The sequence below is a fragment of the Aethalodelphis obliquidens genome, unplaced genomic scaffold, assembly GCF_003676395.1.
Source record: "Aethalodelphis obliquidens isolate GAN/ISIS:26980383/991018 unplaced genomic scaffold, ASM367639v1 scaffold7, whole genome shotgun sequence".
Taxonomy (NCBI): Eukaryota; Metazoa; Chordata; class Mammalia; order Artiodactyla; family Delphinidae; genus Aethalodelphis; species Aethalodelphis obliquidens.
Genome location: NW_020837951.1, coordinates 37,630,663 through 37,654,581, shown reverse-complemented (window position 1 = coordinate 37,654,581; position 23,919 = coordinate 37,630,663). Strand labels below are relative to the sequence as shown.

The window sequence follows — 23,919 nt, the reverse complement described above, 5'->3', positions numbered from 1 at the left end:
ATTAACTGTGACACAGTAGGTTATGTCAAAGGGAATCTGCATGAATATTAAAAGTAAATGTGGTGTGAATAATAGATAACTTACATTAGATGCACCAGCATGCAGTAATTTTTATTCACCTACATAATTAGATTAAAACAAATCTGCTGAATAAAATACATTGTCTTGCTATAATCTGGTTTGAAAACATCCAAAAGTTATGGCCGTAAGGATGTTTGCTGGTATTTTACATATAAATACATAATTCACCCTAAGAAATGTTTTCTAAAAGGTTCCTGGTAGTTACAAGAGTAGGTGATTGTGAACATCAGTATTCTTACTGGTCTAATAATAAGAAATGCCCTTAAGGTCAAATTAAGACTCCTACAATGTTGATACCAGAATAAAACAACCAACATGCAAGTTTTATGTTCACCTCTGGGAAATGAGCTGTATTTCTCTTTTGGGCTGGGAAAACTGGCATTAAGATTTTTCTGGTAGATCTCAGTCCTCCTGGTCTTCGCACTGGTATCTTCTCATCTCCCACCCTCATCTGCCCAGATGCTGCTTGCCATTGCTGAAGAAATTCAGCTAGAATCTGTTGTAACAGGAGGTGGGTTACAACACTATGTAATTCCACCCAACTGTGGATGCTGGGGACTCCCTCACCCACCTCTCTCTGCTCCTTGAGGCTTCTGAATATCCTGGGCTATTGAAAAAGAGAGCGTCCGTGTAGGGACGTTTGAATGTGGCTCAGCAAAGTCTATGGGAGGCATGGGCATCCCTTCTGCGGGATGATGCACAGGTACTATGCTGGCAGATACAGGCAGAAGGCCCTCCCTGGAGGGCCGTGTGGCTCATCAGGCAGGTGACAAGTGCGGTTTACTCTCATGTTGATGAATGGGCTGCCGGTCCTAGCTGGTTCCTTACAGCTCTGTGGTACTGGCAAGAGATGATGTTGGGCTCTTTCTTCTGATCCTGCTTGCCTCCGTATGAGGCTCAGGTGCCACTTCCCTCCCTCATCCAGCTCCTCTTCCCCTTTCTCAGTCCAGCGCACCTTGGCTAAGGTGGCCACAGTCCCTGATTGGCCTGGGTCGTGTCCCGACTTGCTCATTTGGTGCAAGCATGATGAATAATAACGCCCCTTTTCATTCTCAACAGTGACCCATTTGGACATTAAGTTATGTGGTCACCCTAGTCTCGTCCAGTCTTGCCTGGGAGGTCATTGTCTGAGTCCCCCAGTCTTCTCTTGCAGTCTGTTGTTACGGCACAAACTGGATTCCTTGCCTCCTTCAGGGCATTGTGCTTGTCTTCTTAAAAGCCTCTTTTTATCTCCACAAAATCAGCTCTTGCAAACAGAAAGTTTGGCTGTGCAAGTAGGTCTCTGGGGCTGGCTCCACAAGCTTATTTTGAAGTCCAAGATGGAACATTAACTGCTTTGTTTCCTCTGTATATTCCTGCCACTCTAATTCTCCTTGAGGCAGTGTAGATGGCTGATGACTGAAAGTATCATATACAGAAAAGTCCAGAAAAGAAACCCCAAGGGTTTATATGAAAAGTTATTTTCTCACCATTCTCCCACTTCCAAGTCCCCAGTTGCAACTTGCAATCTCAAGATATTCTTGTCACACCTTCTGTGCCTGGTGTAAGTTTTGTGGAAAAAATAATAATCGCTATTAATTATTGAGTATGTACTAGCATCCAGCACACAGGTTACCTCATGCACTTGCAACAATCCCCTAAGGAGGTTATTATTATCATTATCCCATTTAACAGAGAAGTTAACTCACCTGAACAAGGCTATACCGCTCGTAAGTGGTTGAGCCAGAGGTTAAGCCTGGGCAATTTGACTCCAGAGCTCAGGCACTTAAAACAAAAAGCACTCCTAACGACGCAAAGCTTGCAGGTCTATAACTTGGCAGATGAATTAAAATACAGTATAAACTTCTATTCCTAAGAAAGAGGAGGGTATGGTAAATGCTGTCAGAAACCCGTTTTCAATTGTGTAGTTTCCCCCAAATGACCCCCAAATCCTCCCAATAGCAGCTTCCAAAGGGACCTTTGCCGATCTTCTTCTGACAGGATGGGCCAAAAGTCTTCCCCCAAGAATTGCTCTCCTCATAATTATTCACATCTGTGTGCCTTTCAGCTCAGAGACAAGTTCCCTGCACGGAAAGGGTCGATGGAGGCGCTGTTTGGTTAAAAGCAACAGCAAGTCCCTCCCTCCAAAGGCAGCGTGTCCGTGTATAACGTGGCACCTGAGCTCCACCTACCGTGCTTCTTGAGGTTGCGCTAAACACCAGAGCCCAGCTGGCCCAGGACTGAGACCCGCTCAGCTCCCAGGTGCCTGCAGTCAGCTCTGAGGACCCTACTCCCTAAACAGCCATCAGAGAGGCTGCCAAGATCACACAGGCTGCATTCTCCCACAGCTTCTCACAGGAAGTGAGAGACGAAGGGAATCATGACAGAGGTAGAATCTGCAAATGTACCTAGATGCGTGGATTTAAAAGGATGACTAATAACAGATGAATATGGTCTAGAAATCTAATTTACCATGTATATGTGTCAGAGCAGAAATCATTTAAGCTAGTCTCTCATGAGAGTTGATATAGTACATAAATAGAATAGCCGTTATAAATGTAGAGTGCTTTGGGATTGTCAAAGCAATCACACTGAAATTACCCCAGCGATACCTAATCTCCACTATATAGTCAATATGCGCGTGGACCTATATTGATAAGATGGAATTAATGTCTCAAACGCAAGGCTGTTTTTACCCTGTTTGAGTTAGGTGTTTTTCAGTGAGGGAAGAGGTCCAACCAAGACCGGCAGAATTTGTCTGAATTAACACAGGTGTTCCTACATGTGGTGTTTGGGTTGTGATTCTCATTTGTGGCTTTTATTGTTCCCTTCTCAACATTTCACCACAGTGGCAGATGTTTCCTGAGTGTGCACCCCTTGTATTGCTTTACATCCCTTTGCAGAACGATACTGGGTCAGGGCCTCTCATGAGGCAACAGCTAGTGAATCTGTTTTAAATTTTTTTCCCTTGATCAATGTAATGTATGCAAGTAGTAGGAAATCAAATAGAAGAGACTGGCTTATAAAATACAGCAAGAGTCTATCACCTCACAGCTTCCCACTGCACTCTCCAAGGGCAGTAACGTTTATTTCTGTTTCTAGGTTTTTTGAGCATTAGACATGGGTCTGAATAATTTGTTTTTAGGGCTAATTTTTGATGTACAAACTTTACATCAATTTAACTTCCTGATACGATTGAAAAGGGTACTCTTTAATATGATCTTCCACACCCTCTTTCCCTTCTCTCAGTTTTTAATGGTTATCTCACTATTTTTTAGTGCTGCTAATAGTTACTTTTGAAACTGCAAATGAAATTCGTAGCCCCTGATTTCATGTTCCGTACACTTTTGAAAATGTAGATTGAATCCCCAAAATTGTAAAATAAGAATTTTTAGTGCATGTATCCTTCCCACTCCCTCACCCCATCCTTCCACCTCCCAATCTTTTTTAAACATTTAACTGCAGCTCTTATTTTGACAAGTTGATTTCAGTAGTTTACAACCACTTGTAAATATACAGATATTGCTCATCGTGAAGTCAAGAGCATGCTAGAGTTAAATTTCATCGTCTGCACTTCCTATAACATCACACCTCCCTCCATCATTTGAATCACAATGATCCTAGTATCAAAGTCACTGGTGAAATATCTCCTTTCTTTCCCTCTAACAGTAAATCAAAACCATGCCATATTTTGGGTTGTTTTATATTTGGGCGATGAGTGGACTTTTTTCCTGTCATTTCTTATTGCCTTTCTTTTTTTTATAGTTGAAAGAAATATATCCCTTCATTATGTGCCAAATGTTTTGCAGGCTCTCATTCTTTTACTTGATATACATCCCTATCTTTTTTTTTTTTTTTTTTTTGCGGTACGTGGGCCTCTCACTGTTGTGGCCTCTCCCGTTGCGGAGCACAGGCTCCGGACGCGCAGGCTCAGCGGCCATGGCTCATGGGCCTAGCTGCTCCGCGGCATGTGGGATCTTCCTGGACCGGGGCACGAACCCGTGTCCCCTGCATCGGCAGGCGGACTCTAAACCACTGCGCCACCAGGGAAGCCCCATCCCTATCTTTTGAAGATAGTTTACTTGGCTCCCACTAACCCCACGTTCTAATTTGGACATGCTGCTTTGTATACCAACTCCTTTAGCTACTGTCTTAGTATTTCTTTTTATTGGATTCATGATTGCAACAAGTTCCTTCCTTTGGGTGCTAGAGTATATCCTCAAGTAATTTTCTTAGATATGGTGAATACGAAGTAAACTTCCTGAGTTCTTGCATGTTTGGAACGCTTTGGTTTTGCTCAGAATGTGACTCATTGTGGGCTGGGGTTTTTTTTGCTCATTTGTGTTTTGGGGTTTTTCTATTCATGCTGCTTATTGGTTACTGGACTCCATAGCTTTGGGACTTTTTGTCCTCTTATTTCTTTAATACTTTCCTCTATATTCTCTCTGCTTTCTCTCTGGATATCCTATTAGAGGCTTGAACTCCTGGACTGATCCTCCACATCTTTTATTATTCCCATAGTATTTTCTTTCTCTTTGTCTTTTTACTCTACATTCTGGAATCTTCCAATTCTTCTGCCAAATGTGTTATTATAGCAATCATGTTTCAATTTCCAAGAGTATTGTGTCTTCTCTTATTGTTCATTTCTTAGCAACCTGTTCATGTTTTATAGGTGACATCCCATTTTGACTCTCTGAGAATCCCAATCACATTTTATTCAAGAAGTTTTTTTTTTAATTGAAATGTTTATTGAGATAACTGGGATTCATATGCAGTTATAAAATACACAGAAATCCCAAGCATACTTTACCCAGTTTCCACTCCCCCCCACAAATTTGCAGAACTGCAGTATATCACAATCAGGATATTGACAATACACTCATCTTATTCAGATTTCCCCGGTTTTGATTGAACTCATATATGTGTGTGTATGTGTATTTAGTTCTATCATTTGTGAAGGTTTGTGTATTCTTTACCACAGTCAAGGTACTAAGCAGTTCTATTACCACAAGGATCCTTCATGTTGACTTTTTATAACCTCCCACCTCCCTCGCAGCTCCCTTCATCTCTACTTGTCAACCATTCATCTGTTCCCTATTTCAATAATTTTGTCATTTAAAAATGCTATATAAATTAAATAATATATTATGTAACTTTTGGGGATTTGCATTTTTCACTCAGCATGAATTACCTGGAAATTCATCCAAGTTGTTACGTGTATTGATATTTTGTTCTTTTTTATTTTTGAGTAGTATTCCATGATGTGCATGTAACACAGTTTAACCACTTACCAGCTAGAGGACATCTGCGATGTTTCCAGCTTTTGGCTATTATGAGTAAAACAGCTGTGAACGTTCATGTACAGGTTTTGTGTGAACATGTATAAATACCCAAGAGTGCAATTTCTGGGTCATATGGGAGATGCATATTTAGTTTCATAAGGAACTATTGCCACTATTGCAAAGTAGCTATGACCATTACCACCAATAATGTACAAGTGATCTGGTTTTCTCCATATCCTCACCAGCATTCTAGGTTATCACTACTTTCTTATTTTAGCCACTCTGATAGGTGTGTAGTGATATCTCATTGTACTTTTTTTTTTTCTTTTTTTTTTTTGGTGCGGTACGCGGGCCTCTCCTGTTGTGGAGCACAGGCTCCCAACGTACAGGCTCAGCGGCCATGGCTCATGGGCCCAGCCACTCCGCGGCATGTGGGATCTTCCCGGACCAGGGCACGAACCTGTGTCCCCTGCATCAGCAGGTGGACTCTCAACCACTGCGCCACCAGGGAAGCCCTCATTGTACTTTTAATTGGCATTTCCTTCATGGCTAATGATGAATATCTTTTCATGTACTTATTTACTATCCGTATGTTCATGTCAGTGAAGTGTCTCTACATATCTTTTGCCCATTTTCTCACTGGGTTCTTTGGGTTTTTTGGGGTGGGAGTTCTTCATATAGTCTAGATATTAGTTCTTTATTGGATATGTGATTTGCAAAAATTTCCCCCAGTGTGTAGTTTGCCTTTCCATCCTCTTTACATGGGCTTTTGCGGAGCAAAAGTTTTAAGTTTTAATGAAGTCGAATTTATGGTTTTCCTTTTCCCTCCCTTTTTTCATGCTTTTGTTGTCAAGTGTAAGAAATTTCTGCCTATCCCTAGATCCCAAAGATTATTACGTACGTTTTCATTTTCTAAAAGTTTTATAGACTTACATTTTACATGTAAGTCTATGATTAATTTTGAGTTAATTTTTGTAAAAGATATGAGGTTTTAGTTGAGGTTTAATTTGTTGTCTATGAATGTCCAATTGCTCCAGTACCATTTGTTGAAAAGGCCATCCTTCCTTTAGTGAATTGCTTTTGGTTCTTTGCCAAAATCAATTGGGCATATTTGTGTGGTGCTCTTTTCTGTTCCATTGATCTATGTGTCTATCCCTTTGTCAATACCATGCTCTCTTGGTTATGTAGCTATATATAGCAAGCCTTAATATGTGATAGTGACTCCGCCCACTTTTTCCTTCTTTGTCAAGGTCGTTTTAGCTATCCTGGGGCTTGTGCCTTTCCATATAAATTTTAGAACAAGCTTGTCTATGTATATAGAAACCCTAGCTGGGATTTTTATATAAATTGCATTAAACTGACAGATTAATTTGGGGAGAATTGACATCTTTACTATGTCAAGTCTTCCAGTTCATGAACACTGCATGCCTCTCCATTTATTTAGGTCTTCCCTGATTTCTTTTACCAGGATTTTGTAATTTTCAGCATACAGATCCTGTATGTGTTTTGTTACATGTATACCTAAATATTTTAATTTCTTTGCAGTGATTGTAAATGGTATTGTCCTTTTCATTTAGGTTTCTATATGCTTATTGTATTATTATTATTATTATAGGATTGATCTTGGTGTGTATTGATCTTGTATACTGTGACCTTGCTGAACTTATTAGTTCTAGGTGTTCTTTTATAGATTCTTTGAAATTTTACATATAGACTATCACGTCATCTGCAAAAAGAGACAATTTTATCTCTTCCTTTCCAACCTAAATGCCTTTTACTTTATTTTCTTGCTTCATTTCAGTAGCTAGAACTTCCAGTACTATGTTGAATAAGAGTGGTAAGAAAGAACATTCTTGCCTTATTCTTTATCTTAGAAGGCAAGCATTCTATCTCTCGTCCGGATATTAATTGTAGGTTTTTTGGTAGATGCTCTTTATCAAGCTGAGGTAATTTCCCTCTATTCCTAACTTGCTGAAATTTTTATATCATTAATATGTTTTGAATTTTGTTAAATGTTTTTTTCTGCCCTAATTGAGATGATCATATGCATTTTCTTATTTAGCTTGTTGATATGGTAGATTACATTGATTAATTTTTGAATGTTGAATCAGACTTGCATACCTGGAATATATCCAACTTGGTCATGGTGCATAATTCTTTTTATATATAGTTAGATTCAACTTGCTAATAAGTTGTTGAGGATATTTGCATCTCAGTTCAGAAGAGATATCGGTCTGTCGGTTTATATTGGTCTTCAATCATATTTTTTTTAAGTTCTATTCTGTTACCTGTAAATTTTCTGTTTTATGACTACTTATTTATTTTTGTCTTTCCTCTTCCATGCTTCAGGATTTCTTAAATGTCTAGTAATTCTTAATTTTCCATTCATTAAACTATGGGTATCAGGAAGCCAATAAGAAGTTCCATGTAAGTAGGTGGGGCTCCTCTACCTCACTTTACAATGTACAGGCAGAGAGCGAGTCATCAGTACACAAAATATTATTAAAAACTTCCTCAAGGACAGAAGGCTATTGAAAAACTCGAAAACAAAGCAGAGCAGAGATGCTTGCCCTAGACTACACACATGGAGACCTGCTTGCTGACTAGAAGGAAGATGATAGCAGCAGCAAAAACCCTGAGAGGTATAAGCTACTAGTGAAATGGAAAGGACAGGTGAGAAGTGGTAATGAACACACAGGATTATTTCAAGTTCTATATTTGGAATTGTCCAATTATTCTACCTCTTTCCTTGTTGTCTTCTGGGGTTTTTGGTTTTATTGACAGATAAGGTCTTTTCTAAGTAAGTTGAAAATATGATTGGCAGAAGTTAGGGCCACTATCTTAGTACCAGGGCTCAAGAAAAAGAAATCTTGCTTCATTACAGATTTTGTAGATATCGAGATATTAAATGATTGTCTCCTAGATCAGTGGTCCTTAACCTTTTAGGCACCAGGGACCGGTTTTGTGAAAGACAGTTCTTCCATGGACGGAGTGATGGTTCAGGCGGTAATGTGAGCGATGAGGAACAGGAGATGAAGCTTCGTTCACTCGCTGGCCCACCGGCCACTTACCTCCTGCTATGCAGCCCAGTTGTCAACAGGCTGCAGACCAGTACAGGTCCATGGCCCGGGGGCTTGGGGACCCCTGTCCTAGATTATACACTCATGTTTTCAGGTTGTTATTCTGAATCAAAATCTAGTAGAATATGTTATAAAATTTATTTTAGGAAATATGAATCTACCCCAGTGCTTGAAGAGAATGGTAGAATTTTTATCCAGCTTTTCCCTTTATAGAAAGAGTAAGAAACATCCCTCTGATTTTGAAAACACGAACCAGTTGGTAAACTCTTCCACTTCCTCATCTATAAAGAACATGATTCTTAAAACTTTAGCTTTAATCTCAGATATGAAGTCCCCCCCTTCCATTCTCACCTTTGTGGATCTAGTTCCATAAGGCTGGGTACTGCCTGGGGTAGACAGCTAGGGCAATCCAAGCTTCAGCCAAAGGTAGAAGGGGAACTCAGGTGAGGAATGTACTGAAACTTGAAAAAAGCCAGCAACGAGGTTATCAAGCACCAAAAACCTCATCCCTCAGGTAGGTTCACAGGGCAGGCAGGAGACAAAGATGCAATACCTTTTTTTAGATGAAAAGTTTCTCTATGGCCAAGCAAAATCCTGTAATGGCTTTGGGTATGTTTCAAAGAGCAGTGCTCTCGGAGATTAGAAGGGGGGTCCCGAGATGTCATCACTATCATTGCTGACAGATAATCTGATTGAGTACTTCCAATGGCAGGGAAGTCAGTACAGTAGGAGATTGCTCATACTACCAGCAAATACGTCTTCCATAAATAGTTTAACACATATAACTCACTAAAATAAAAGTGGCTGTGTGCCTTGGTTTGCCCAGAGCAATTCTAGGTCATACCTACCATCCCGATACGACTATTAAGTGTGTACCCTTTCATTCTCAAAAGTCTCCTAGTCACCTACCTACAATTGCTATATTTTAGTTCTAGTTTTGTCCCTGAAACTACAAGAGGTTCTCCATATATAAGGATAATCAGTACCCAAGAAAGAAGACCACTTAGAGGAAATCCACTTAAAGTGGAAACCAAAATCTCATGGTGAAAAGTGAAAAAAGTGTTTTGATTGGGCCAGCACTTTGAAAGTGAAACTTAAAAGTATAGAAAAAAGTGTATTTATCTTATACCTCTAATAAAATTTAGCTGAGAATTGTACCTATAAGCTAGAATTAGTTTTTCTCAAGAGGTAAAAAAAAATGTTTAGAGATACGAAATATTGATAGAATGATTATAATGTCATATCTTAACTTTTACAATATTACTATAATTTTTATAAACATACATACTCATTTTCAAGGGTTTCTCTTAATCCTTTATCATACTAATTATTCTTGTTTGAAGTACCAATAGAGCCATCTTTGCAAACTTATCTTCTTTACTCTTCATTTGGACAGCCATGTTTTTCAATGACTGACTTTGAATGGAATCTAGTAGTTCTCCAAAATCACTTTCACCAACTCTATGAAATCCTGCCTGGTCTGCAAGATAATTTGCAGTTTCCCCATGCAGTAAATTTACATTGATTTCCATTGTATTGTTAACAATTTATCAACATCAGACAGTGTGGGAAAATAAAAATATTTTGATGTGATAGGTATGGTTATACATCCATATGGAGCAGTAAGGTGTTTTATATCTGTGCTTTTAAAATGGTGGGAACTTGCTTAATTAAGATTCAGATGTGTGTTCTGTCTCTAACAAAAACAATAATATTAAATACCATTTTTGAACATTAACTATAAGGCTCTGTGTTAGGCAGTATGGATACAGAACTGAATATATATTCCTTGATATCAGCAAACAACTTAAAAAGCAAAAAAAATGAATTAAAAGACAAAGATCTAGATAAGCAAAATGCAGTGGGATCTACAGGTTAATCAGAAATGTCCTAGTGGGTGGGATATTTGTCAAATGAGTAGAGTTGGTCATGCAAAAATGTGGGTGGGGAAGGAAGCACCAGGCAGAGAGAGCAAACGACCTGTGTGAAGTTTTTCAAAGATGAAAATAGCAGGGCACTTTCTGAAAACTGTATTGAAATTTTTTCAAAAATGGACGGAGCATTGCATGCAAAGGAACAGTGCCAAGGAATGGCACTAGTGAGGGTGTCAAGACCAGACACTGATTGACCCAGTAAGTGCAACAGAATAAAACCAAGCTATTGTGGCTGAAATTCAACTGAGAAGAATTGCATTGAAAATAATTAAGAAGGAGCAGCCCACCCAGTCAGTATCACCTTAATTACCAACCCTAAACTGAGACACTTTCTTAAAATCCTCTAACCCAGTATTTTTTCTTGGTATATATTATGCTGCTTTCATACCTGTAATATGTTGGCTTAACAAAAAAGAGCTTTTGTGGGTATAAATTCATGCAAAACAAGACAGATAGACAGATACAGATGGACAAAAAAGGTAGACAGAAAGATAAACAGTCATTTTTTTTGCACACAAAAGATTTCCAAATACTCCATTTTGTATTTCTTTATTTTCTAACACCTGCAGAGTGCATTCATAGTCTTTGATTATTTCCAAATCTTTTTTAAAATAAATATTGAGAACCTAATAATTTCTATGAACTATGCTAGGTTGGGAATACTAAGATGAATATGATAAGCTCCCCTTTCTACTGAAAGCCTTTTTAAAAATTTTTATTGACATATAGTTGATATACAATGTTGTGTTAGTTTCAGATGTACAGCAAAGTGATTCAGTTATACATATATATATATATGTATATGTATTCTTGTTTGACATTCTCTTCCATTATAGGTTATTAAAAGTTATTGATTATAGTTTCCTGTGCTATATAGTAGGTCCTTATTGGTAATCTATTATATATATATAGTAGTGTGTATATTTTAATCCCAAACTCCTAATTTATCTCTCCTTCCCTGCTTTGGTAACCATAAGTTTCTTTTCTGTGTCTGTGGGTCTATTTCTGTTTTGTAAATAAGTTCATTTGTATCATTTTTTCACATTCCACATATAAACGATATCATATGATATTTGTCTTTCTCTGTCTGACTTACTTCACTCAGTATGATAATCTCTAGGTCCCTCCATGTTGCTGCAAATGGCATTATTTCAGTCTTTTTTATGGCTGAGTAATATTCCATTGTATATATGTACCATGTCTTCTTTATCCATTCATCTGTCGATGGACATTTAGGTTGTTTACATGTCTCGGCTATTGTAAATAGTGCTGCAGTGAACATTAGGGTACATGTATCTTTTCAGGTTATTGTTTTTCTGGATATATGACAGGACTGGGATTGCAGGATCACATGGTAGCTCTGTTTTTACTTTCTTGAGGAACCTCCATACTGTTCTCCATAGTGGCTACCAATTTACATTCCCACCAACAGCGTAGGAGGGTTCCCTTTTCTCCACACCCTCTCCAGCATTTATTATTTGTAGACTTTTAAAAATTTTTATTTTATATTAGAGTATAGTTGATTAACAATGTGTTAGTTTCAGGTGTACACCAATTTCAGTTATACATACACATGTGTCTATTCTTTTTCAAATTCTTTTCCCATTTAGGTTATTATAGAATACTGAGCAGAGTTCCCTGTGCTATACAGTAGGTCCTTGCTGGTTATCTATTTTAAATATAGCAGTGTGTACATGTCAATCCCAAACTCCCAATCTATCTCTCCCTCTCATTCTTTCCCCCTGGTAACCATAAGTTTGTTCTCTAAGTCTGTGACTCTGTTTCTGTTTTGTAAATAAGTTGATTTATATCATTTTTTTTTTAGATTCTGCATGTAAGTGATATTATATGGAATTTGTCTTTCTCTTTCTGACTTACTTCACTTAATATGATAATCTCTAGTTGCATCCATGATGCTGCAAAAGGCATTATTTCATTCTTCTTTATGGCTGAGTAATATTCCATTGTATATATGGAGCACACCTTCTTTATCCATTCATCTGTCGATGGATATTTAGGTTGCTTCCATGTCTTGGCTATTGTAAACAGCACTGCAATGAACATTGGGGTGCATGTATCCTTTTGAACCATGTTTTTCTCTGGATGTATGCCCAGGAGTGGGATTGCTGGAACATATGGTAGCTGTATTTGTAGTTTTTTAATGAACCTCCATACTGTTCTCCATAGTGGCTGTACCAATTTACATTCCCACCAACAGTGTAGGAGGGTTCCCTCTTCTCCACACCCTCACCAGAATTTATTAATAGTTTGTAGATTTTTTGATGATGGCCATTCTGACCAGTGTGAGGTGATACCTCGGTGTGGTTTTGATTTGCATTTCTCTAATAATTAGCGATGTTGAGCATCTTTTCATGTGCCTCTTGACCATCTGTATGTCTTCTTTGGAGAAACGTCTATTTAGGTCTTCTGTCCATTTTTTGATTGGGTTGTTTGTTTTTTTGATATTGAGCCACATGCACTGTTTGTAAATTTTGGAGACTAATCCCTTGTCAGTTGCATCATTTGCAAATATTTTCTCCCATTCTGTGGGTTGTCTTTTCGTTCTGTTTATGGTTTCATTTGCTGTGCAAAAGCTTTTAAGTTTAATTAGGTCCCGTTTATTTTTCTTTTTATTTCCATTACTCTAGGAGATGGCTCAAAAAAGATATTGCTGCAATTCATGTAAAAGAGTGTTCTGCCTATGTTTTCCTCTAAGAGTTTTATAGTGTCCAGTCTTACATTTATATATTTAATCCATTTTGAGTTTATTTTTGTGTATGGTATTAGGGAGTGTTCTAGTTTCATTCTTTTACATGTAGCTATCCAGTTTTCCCAGCACCACTCAATTGAAGAGACTGCCTTTTCTCCAGGGTATATTCTTGCCTCCTTTGTCATAAATCAGGTGATCATATGTGCGTGGATTCATCTCTGGGCTTTCTATCCTGTACCATTGATCTATATTTCTATTTTTGTGCCAGTACCATACTGTCTTGACTACTGTAGCTTTGTAATATAGTATGAAGTCAGGCAGCCTGATTCCTCCAGTTCTGTTTTTCTTTCTCAAGATTACTTTGGCTATTCGGGGTCCTTCGTGTTTCCATACATATTGTGACATTTTTTGTTCTAATTCTGTGAAAGATGTCATTGGTAATTTGATAGGGGTTGCATTGAAACTGTAGATTGCTTTGGGAAGTATAGTCAGTTTCACAGTATTGATTCTTCCAGTCCAAGGACATGGTATATCTCTCCATCTCCATTTGTGTCATCTTTGATTTCTTTCATCAGTGTTTTATAGTTTTCTGAGTACAGGTCTTTTGTTTCCTTAGGTAGGTTTATTCCTAGGTATTTTATTCTTTTTGTTGCAGTGGTAAATTGGATTGTTTCTTTAATTTCTCTTTCTGATCTTTCGTTGTTAATGTATAGGAATGCAAGAGATTACATATTAGTGTATATATGTCAATCCCAATCTCCCAATTTATCCCACAACCACCACCCACTTTGCCCCTTGGTGTCCATATGTTTGTTCTCTACATCTGTGTCTGCAAGAGATTTCTGTGCATGAATTTTGTATCCTGCTACTTTACCATATTCATTGATTAGCTCTAGTAGTTTTCTGGTGGCATCTTTAGGGTTCTCTATGTATAGTATCATGTCATCTGCAAACAGTGACAGTTTTACTTCTTCTTTTCCAATCTGTATTCCTTTTATTTCTTTTTCTCCTCTGATTGCCGTGGCTACGACTTGCAAAACTATGTTGAATAATAATGGTGAGAGTGGACATCCTTGTGTTGTTCCTGATCTTCGAGGATATGCTTTCAGTTTTTCACCATTGAAAATGATGTTTGCTTTGCATTTGTTGTATTTGGCCTTTATTATGGTGAGGTAGGTTCCCTCTGTGCCCACTTTCTGGAGCATTTTTATTATCATAAATGGGTGTTGAATTTTATCAAAAGCTTTTTCTGCATCTATTGAGATGATCATATGGGTTTTATTCTTTCATTTGTTAATATGGTGTATCACATTGATTTGCATATATTGAAGAATCCTTGCATACCTGGGATAAATCCCACTTGATCATGGTGTATGATCCTTTTAATGTGTTGGATTCTGTTTGCTAGTATTTTGTTGAGGATTTTTGCGTCTATGTTCATCAGTGATATTGGTCTGTAGTTTTTTTGTGACATTTTTGTCTGGTTTTGGTATCAGGGTGATGGTGGCCTTGTAGAATGAGTTTGGGTATGTTTCTCCCTCTGCAATTTTTTGGACGAATTTAAGAAGGATAGGTGTTAACTCTTTTCTAAATGTTTGATAGAATTCGCCTGTGAGGCCATCTGACCCTGGGCTTTTGTTTGTTGGAAGATTTTTAATTACAGTTTCAATTTCATTACTTGTGTTTGGTCTGTTCGTACTTTCTATTTCTTTCTGGTTCAGTCTTGGAACGTTATACCTTTCTAAGAATTTGTCCATTTCTTCCAGGTTGTCCATTTTATTGGCATAGAGTTGCTTGTAGTAATCTCTTATGATCCTTTGTATTTCTGTGGTGTGAGTTGTAATTTCTCCTTTATCATTTCTAATTTTATTGGTTTGAATCCTCTCCCTTTTTTTCTTGATGAGTCTGGCTAAAGGCTTATCTATTTTGTTTATCATCTCAAGGAAGCAACCTTTAGTTTTATTGATCTTTATTGTTTTCTTCATTTCTATTTCATTCATTTCTGCTCTGATCTTTATGATTTTTTTCCTTCTACTAACTTTGGGGGTTTTTTGTTCTTCTTTCTCTAGTTGCTTTAGGTATAAGGTTAGATTGTTTATTTGAAATTTTTCTTGTTTCTTGAGGTGAGATTGAATTGCTCTAAACTTCCCTCTTAGAATTGCTTTTGCTGCATTCCATAGGTCCTGGGTTGTCATGTTTTCATTGTCATTTGTTTTTATGTATTTCTTGATTTCCTCTTTGATTTCTTCAGTGATCACTTGGTTATTTAGTAATGTATTGTTTAGCCTCCATGTGTTTGTGGTTTTTTACACGTTTTTTTTCCTGTAATTAATTTCTAATCTCATAATGTTGTGGTTGGAAAAGATGCTTGATATGATTTCAATTTTCATAAATTTACCAAGACTTGATTTGTGACCCAAGATGTGATCTATCCTGGAGAATGTTCCACGCACACTTGAGAAGAAAGTGTATTCTGCCGCTTTCAGGTGGAATGTCCTATAAATTATCACTTAAGTCTATCTGGTCTATTGTGTCTTTTAAAGCTTGTGTTTCCTTATTAACTTTCTGTCTGGATGATCTGTCCACTGGTGTAAGTGAGCTGTTAAAGTCCCCCACTATTGTGTTACTGTCAATTTCCCCTTTTATGGCTGTTAGCGTTTGCCTTATGCATTGAGGTGCTCCTATGTTGGGTGCAAAAATATTTATAATTGTTATGTCTTCTTCTTGGATTGATCCCTTGATCATTATGTAGTGTCCTTCCTTACCTCTTGACTATTTTAAAGTCTATTTTATCTGAAATGAGTATTGCTACTCCAGCTTTCTTGTGATTTCCATTTGCATGGAATATCTTTTGCCATCCCCTCACTTTCAGTCTGTATGTGTCCCTAGATCTGAAGTCGGTCTCTTGTAGACAGCATATATATGGGTCTTGTTTTTGTATCCATTCAGCCAGTCGCTGTCTTTTGGTTGGCACATTTAATCCATTTACATTCAAAGTGATTATCGATATGTATGTTCCTATTATCATTTTCTTAATTGATTTGGGTTTGTTTTTGTGGGTCTTTCTCTTCTCTTGTGTTTCCCACTTAGAGATGTTCCTTTACCATTTGTTGTACAGCTGATTTGGTGGTGCTGAATTCTCATAGCTTTTGCTTGTCTGTAAAGCTTTTAATTTCTCCATCAAATCTGAATCAGATCCTTGCTGGGTCGAATAATCTTGGTTGTAGGTTTTTCCCTTTCATCACTTGAAATATATCCTGCCACTCCCTTCTGGCCTGCAGGGTTTCTGCTGAAAAATCCACTGATAACATACAAGGGAATCCCCATAAGGTTATGTGTTGCTTTGCCCTTGCTGCTTTTAATAGTTTTTCTTTGAATTTAATTTTTGTTAGGTTGATTAATATGTGTTTCAGTGTGTTTCTCCTTGGGTTTATCCTGTATGGGACTCTCTGCACTTCCTGCACTTGGGTGGCTATTTCCTTTTCCATGTTAGGGAAGTTTTCTGCTATAATCTTTTCAAATATTTTCTCCCACCTTTCTGTTTTTCTTTTTCTTCTGGTACCCCTATAACTCGAATGTTGGTGCGTTTATTGTTGTCCCAGAGGTCTGTAAGACTGTCCCCATTGCTTTTCATTGTTTTTTCTTTATTCTTCTCCTCTGCAGTTATTTCCACCTTTCTCTCTTCCAGCTCACTTATTCGTTCTTCTGCTATTGAGTCCTTCTAGTGTATTTCTCAGTTCAGTTATTCTGTTGTTCATCACTGTTTGTTTGTTCTTTAGTTTTTCTAGGCCCTTGTTAAATATTTCTTATATTTTCTCAATCCATGCCTCCATTCTGTTTCTGAGATTTTGGATCATCTTTACTATAATTACTCTGAATTATTACTCTGAATTCTTTTTCAGGTAGGTTGCCTATTTCCTCTTCATTTATTTGATCTTGTAGGATTTTACCTTACTCCTTCATCTGTAACCTATTTTTTTGTCATCTCATTTTTTTTGATGGGTGGGGCTGTGTTCCTGTCTTGTTGGTTGTTTGGCCTGAGGCATCCAGCACTGAAGTTTGCAGGCAGTTGGGTGCAGCTGGGCCTTGGTGCTGAGATGACCTCTGGGAGAACTCACACTGATGAATATTCTCTGGGGTCTGAGGTTATTTGTTAGTCCAGCAGTTTGGACTTGGTGCTCCCACCACAGGACCTCAGGCCCAGCCTGGGAACCAAGACACTGCAAGCCACATGGTACAGCACAAAAAAAGAGCAGAACAATAAAACAACAAAGAAGAAAAAAATAGAAAAATTAGAAAAAGAAAATGTTAGAAAAACTCAAAATAAAAATGAAACAACAACAAAGCCAAACAGAACCACAACAGCAAAAAAAAAAAAGAAAGCCAGAAAAGGCCTTGGTGGAGCAGTGGGGGAGGGGGGGGCTTAGGTTCAGGATCCACATGGCCAGAGGGGGCCCCCAAGGGCAGAGGTTCAGGCCTGGGACCCCCAGCAGGCTCACCAGGGCCTAAGCAGGCAGGGGAGACGCTGGCCGCATTCCCCTCTGATCTCCCACCAATCCCAGGAAGGTCTCTCCCCATCCCTGTTGATCCCTCCACTATGAGTGGGCCCCTCCAAGCATGGGAACCCCTCCCTTCCCCAACCTACCCCTCAGGGGTGCTGGTCCCATCCCACCTCCTCTCCACCACATCCTACCCAAAGGCTGTGGGACTGTATATTTCTTGCTTCTGGTGTCTGCCCTCTGGTGGGAGAGGCTGGTCTAGAGGCTTGTGCAGGCTTCCTGGTGCAAGGGGCTGGTGCCTGCCCACCGGTGGGTGGAGTTGGGTCTTGGCCCTCTGTTGGGCAGGGCCATTGCAGGAGCATGTCTAGAGGTGTCTGTGAGCTCAGGAAGTCTTTAGGGAGCCTGTCTGTTGATAGGTAGGACTTGTTCCCATCCTGTTGTTTGTTTGGCCTGAGACATCCCAGCACTGGAGCCTACAGGCTGTTGAGTGGATCCAGGTCTTGGTGCTAATGTCCCAAGCAAGATGTCTGTCAGCCTTCAGATGAGTACTCGCAGATATGTTCACCAACAACTTTTATGTCCCGAGAGAGCAACAGCCACCTCCCACCTTCCCAGGAGACCCTCCAAGACCAGCAAGTAGATCTGGCCCAGGCTCCTGTGAAGTCACTGCTCTTGCCCTGGGTCATGGTGTGCACAAGACTTGAGTGCATCCTCCAAGAGTGGAGTCTCTGTTTCCCCCAGTCCTGTGGAGCTCCTGTGATCAAGACCCACTGGCCTTCAAAGGCCAAATGCTCTAACATGGGGCTTAGAACTCACATGGGAGAACTTCTGCAATATAATTATTCTCCAGTTTGTGGGTCACCCACCCAGAGGGTGTGGGATTTTATTATATCGTGAGTGCACCCCTCCTACCATCTCATTGTGGTTTCTTCTTTGTCTTTGGATGTAGATTATCTTTTTTGGTAGGTTCCAGTATTTTTTATTGATGGTTGTTCAGCAGTTAGTTGTGATTTTGGTGTTCTTATGGGAGGAGGTGAGCTCAAGGTCTTCTATTCCACCATCTTGTCTTCTCCCTTTGACTATCCAATTCTAATCTCCAACCAAGATGGGCTCAAACCCACCTTTCTAATGTGAAATTATTCTGGCAAGTTATTCTGGCTAAAGTTTTCGTATAGCAGGGCTACAGTTAGCCAAGAACATAAGACTTTTCAAATATGACCTTGAATATGACTGATTATAAAATATTATATGAAAGAAACCCTTGTAAATCATAACTTTGACTTGTCCTGTCTTTTGAGAAAATGAGAAAACGCCTTTTTTCATTGTAAAGTTATGTAAATCTCTGAAAATAACCACCTTGTGTAATTAAGTGTCTTAGGTCAAATTCCCTTGAAGCATACTCTGTGACAGGGATTTAAATATGCATGATAAATTGAGGGAGTGCTCTTGAGGAAATGTCCTATAAGGGAGGGAGTGAAGCATAAGGGAGGGAGTGAAGCAGGACAGAGAAGGAGTAAGAACTGGGCAAGGATGTGGAATATAAATTGTACCACAAAATTGTATTCCCGAGAGGAAGGGGCTTATCAGCCATCAGCTATGGCCCTTCCTTGGGATGGAGGCTGATACTTAAGAACCCATCAAATGGGGGTCCTTCAAGATGGCAGAGGAGTAAGACGTGGAGATCACCTTCCTCCCCACAAATACATCTACATGTGGAACAACTCCTACAGAACACCTACTGAACTCTGGCAGAAGACCTCAGACTTGCTAAAAGGTAAGAAAATCCCCACGTACGTGGGTAGGGCAAAGAGAAAGGGAAAAACAGAGACAAAAGAATAGGGATGGGACCAGCACCTCTGGGAGGGAGCTGTGAAGGAGGAATGTTTCCACAGACTAGGAAGCCCCTTCACTGGCGGAGACAGTGGGTTGGGGCAGGGGGAAGCTTCAGAGAGATGGAGGAGAGTACAGCAACAGGGGTGCAGAGGTCAAAGTGGAGAGGTTCCCACACAGAGGATCAGTGCCAAACAGCACTCACCATCCTGAGAGGCTTGTCTGCTCACCTGCCAGGGCAGGTGGGGAATGGGAGCTGAGGCTCGGGCTTCGGAGGTCAGACCCCTGGGAGAAGACTGGGGTTGGCTGCGTGGAGACAGCCTGAAGGGGACTATTGCACCACAACTAGCTGGGAGGGAGTCAGGGAAAAAGTCTACACCTGCCAAAGAGGCAAGGGACCATAGTTTCAGGGTGTTCGAGGAGAGGGGATTCCTTCCCCATGTGCCCACAGAAGGCAGAGCACTGCCTAAGCAAGCTCCAGAGAGGGATGTGAGCCGCAGCTATCAGCTTGGATCCCAGAGACAGGCATGAAATGCTAATGCTGCTGCCACCAGGAATCCTGTGTGCAAGCACAGGTCACTACCCACACCCCATCTGGGAGCCTGTGCAACACGCCACTACCAGGGTCCTGAGATCAAGGGACAACATCCCTGGGAGAACACACAGCATGCCTCAGGTTGTTACAATGTCACACAAGCCTCTGCCACCACAGGCTCACCCCTCATTCCAATTATGACTACTGTACCCCTCCCTCTCCCCAGACTGAGAGAGCAAGAGAGCCCTAATCAACCACTGCTTTAACCCTCTCTTGTCTGGGCAGGCAACAGATGCCTGAAGGCGACCTACACGCAGAGGTGGGGCCCAAACCAAAGCTGAACCCCAGGAGCTGTGCGAACAAAGAACAGAAAGGGAAATCTCTCCATGCAGCCTTAGGAGCAAGGGATTAAATCTCCAGAATCAACCTGATGAATGCTGCATCTGTAGAATACCTGAATAGACAACGAATGGCCCCAAAATTGAGGCGGTGGACTTTGTAGACTTGGGGTTTGCTGTCTGCAGCTGATTCATTTCTGATTTTTATGTTTATCTTAGTTTTTAGTGCTTGTTCATTGGTGGATTTTTTCATTGGTTTGGTTCTCTTTTTTTAAATTTTATTATTTTTTAATTTTATTATTTTTTCTTCCTCCTTTTCATCTGAGCCATGTGGCTAACAGGGTCTTGGTGCTCCGGCCGGGTGTCAGGCCTGAGCCTCCAAGGTAGGAATGCCTAGTCCAGGACACTGGACCACCAGAGACCTCCTGGTCCCAGGTAATATCAATCGGTGAGAGCTCTCCCAGAGATCTCGGTCTCAATGCTAAGACCCAATTCCACTCAACAACCAGCAAGCTCCAGTGCTGGACGCCCCATGCCAAACAACTAGCAAGACAGGAACACAACCCCCACCCATTAAGTTCACAGACATCCCAAAATACACCACCGGACACGGCCCTGTCCACCAGAAAGACAAGATCCAGCCCTACCCACCAGAACACAGGCAACAGTCCCTTCCACCAGGAAGCCTACACAAGCCACTGAAACATCACGCATGGGGGCAGACACCAACGACAAGAACTGCAAACCTGCTGCCTGAGAAAAGGGGACCCGAAACACAGTAAGTTAAACAAAATGAGAAGACAGAGAAATATGCAGCAGATGAAGGAACAAGGTAAAACCCACCAGACCAAACAAATGAAGAGGAAAATAGGCAGTAATGATAGTAAAGATGATCCAACATCTTGGAAATAGAATGGAGAAAATACAAGAAATGTTTAACAAGGACCTAGAAGAACTAAAGAGCAAACAAACAGTGATGAACAACACAATAAGTGAAATTTAAAATTCTCTAGAAGGAATCAATAGCAGAATAAGGATGAGTGACCTGGAAGATAAAAGAGTGGAAATAACTGCCACAGAGCAGAATAAAGAAAAAAGAATGAAGAGAATTGAGGACAGAGACCTCTGTTGTCTCAGAGAACGCTGGGACAACATTAAACACACCAACATTTGAAAAATAGGGGTCCCAGAAGAGAAAAAAAAAGGGTCTCAGAAAATATTTGAAGAGATTATAGTTGAAAACTTCCCTAATATGGGAAAGGAAATGGTCAATCAACTCCAGAAAGTTCAGAGAGTCCCATACAGGATAAATCCAAGGAGGAACATGCCAAGACACGTATTAATCAAACTATCAAAAATTAAATACAAAGAAAGAATAGTAAAAGCAGCAAGGGAAAAGAAACAAATAACAAATACAAGGGAATCCCCATAAGGTTAACAGCTGATCCTTCAGCAGAAATTCTGCAAGACACAAGGGAGTGGCAGGACATATTTAAAGTGACAAAAGGGAAAAAACTACAACCAAGATTACTCTACCCAGCAAGGATCTCATTCAGGTTTGACAGAGAAAGCAAAAGTTAAGAGAATTCAGTACCTCCAAAGCAGCTTTACAACAAATGCTAAAGGAACTTCTCTAGGCAGGAAACACAAGAGAAGGAAAAGACCTACAAAAACAAATCAAAAACAATTAAGAAAATGATAATAGGAACATTCATATCGATAATCACCTTGAATGTAAATGGATTAAATGCTCCAAAGAAATGACACAGACTGGCTGAGTGGATCCAAAAACAAGACCCATATATCTTCTGTCTACAAGAGACCCACTTCAGACCTAGAGACACATACAGACTGAAAGTGAGGGGATGGAAAAAGATATTCCATGCAAATGGAAATCAAATGCTGAAGTAGCAATTCTCATATCAGAACAAATAGACTTTAAAATAAAGATGGTTACAAGAGACACAGAAGGACACTGAGTAAGGATCCAGGGATCAATCCAAGAAGACGTGACAATTATAAATATTTATGCACTCAACATAGGAGCACCTCAATACATAAGGCAAATCCTGACAGCCATAAAAGGGGAAATCAACAGTGACACGATAATAGGGGACACTAACACCCAACTTTCACCGAGGGACAGATCATCCAAAATGAAACTAAATAAGGAAACACAAGCTTTAAATGACATATTAGACATAATGGACTTTATAGGACATTCCATCCAAAAACAGAATACACTTTCTTCTCAAGTGCTCATGGAACATTCTCCAGGAGACATCATATCTTGGATCACAAATCAAGCCTCGGTAAATTTAAGAAAATTGAAATCAGATCAAGTGTCTTTTCCAACCACAACACTATGAGACTACATATCAATTACAGGAAAGAAACTGTATAACATACAAACACATGGAGGCTAAACAATATGCTACTAAATAACCAAGAGATCACAGAAGAACTCAAAGAGGAAATCAAAAAACACCTAGAAACAAATGACAATGAAAACACGATGACCCAAAACTGATGGGATGCAGCAAAAGCAGTTCTAAGAGGGAAGTTTACAGCAATACAATCCTGCCTCAAGGAACAAGAAAAATCTCAAACCTAACATTACACCTAAAGCAGTTAGAGAAAGAAGAACAAAAAAAAACCCAAAGTTAGTTAGCAGAAGGAAAGAAATTATAATGATCAGATCAGAAATAAATGAAAAAGAAATGAAAGAAACAATAGCAAAGATCAATAACACTAAAAGCTGGTTCTTTGACAAGAAAAACAAAATTGATAAACCATTAGCCAGAATCATCAAGAAAAAAAGGGAGAAGACTCAAATCAATAGAACTAGAAATGAAAAAGGAGAAGTAACAACTGACACTGCAGAAATACAAAGGATCATGAGAGATTACTACAAGCAACTCTATGCCAATAAAATGGACAACAGGAAGAATTGGACAAATTCTTAGAAAAATACAACCTTCCAAGACTGAACCAGGAAGAAATAGAAAATATGAACAGACCAATCACAAGCACTGAAATTGAAACTGTGATTAAAAATCTTCCAACAAACAAAAGCCCAGGACCAGATGGCTACACAGGCGAATTCTATCAAACATTTAGAGAAGAGCAAACACCTATCCTTCTCAGACTCTTCCAAAATATAGCAGAGGGAGAAACACTCCCAAACTCATTCTAAAAGGCCACCAGCACCCTGATATCAAAACCACACAAAGATGTCACAAGGAGAGAAAACTACAGGCCCATATCACGATGAACATAGATGCAAAAATCCTCAACAAAATACTAGCAAACAGAATCCAACAGCATATTAAAAGGATCATACACCATGATCAAGTAGGGTTTATCCTAGGAATGCAAAGATTCTTCAATATATGCAAATCAATCAATGTGATACACCATATTAACACACTGAAGGAGAAAAAACATATGATCATCTCAATAGATGGAGAAAAAGCTTTCAACACAATTCAACACCCATTTATGATAAAAACTCTCCAGAAAGTAGGCATAGAGGGAACCTACCTCCACATAATAAAGGCCATATATGACAAACCCACAGCCAACATTGTTCTCAATGATGAAAAACTGAAACCATTTCCTCAAAAATCAGGAACAAGCAAGGATGCCCAC

General features: G+C 39.5%; 1 long non-coding RNA gene across 1 annotated transcript in view; it reads right to left on the bottom strand.

The window, feature by feature from the left end:
• Window positions 1-90: 90 nt before the first annotated feature.
• Window positions 91-23,919, bottom strand: part of LOC113620004 (uncharacterized) — a 180,564-nt gene continuing 156,735 nt past the window's right edge. The window contains exon 2 of the long non-coding RNA XR_003432612.1: window positions 91-1,619. This is a non-coding gene — a long non-coding RNA (uncharacterized LOC113620004). The remainder of the gene's footprint in view (window positions 1,620-23,919) is intronic.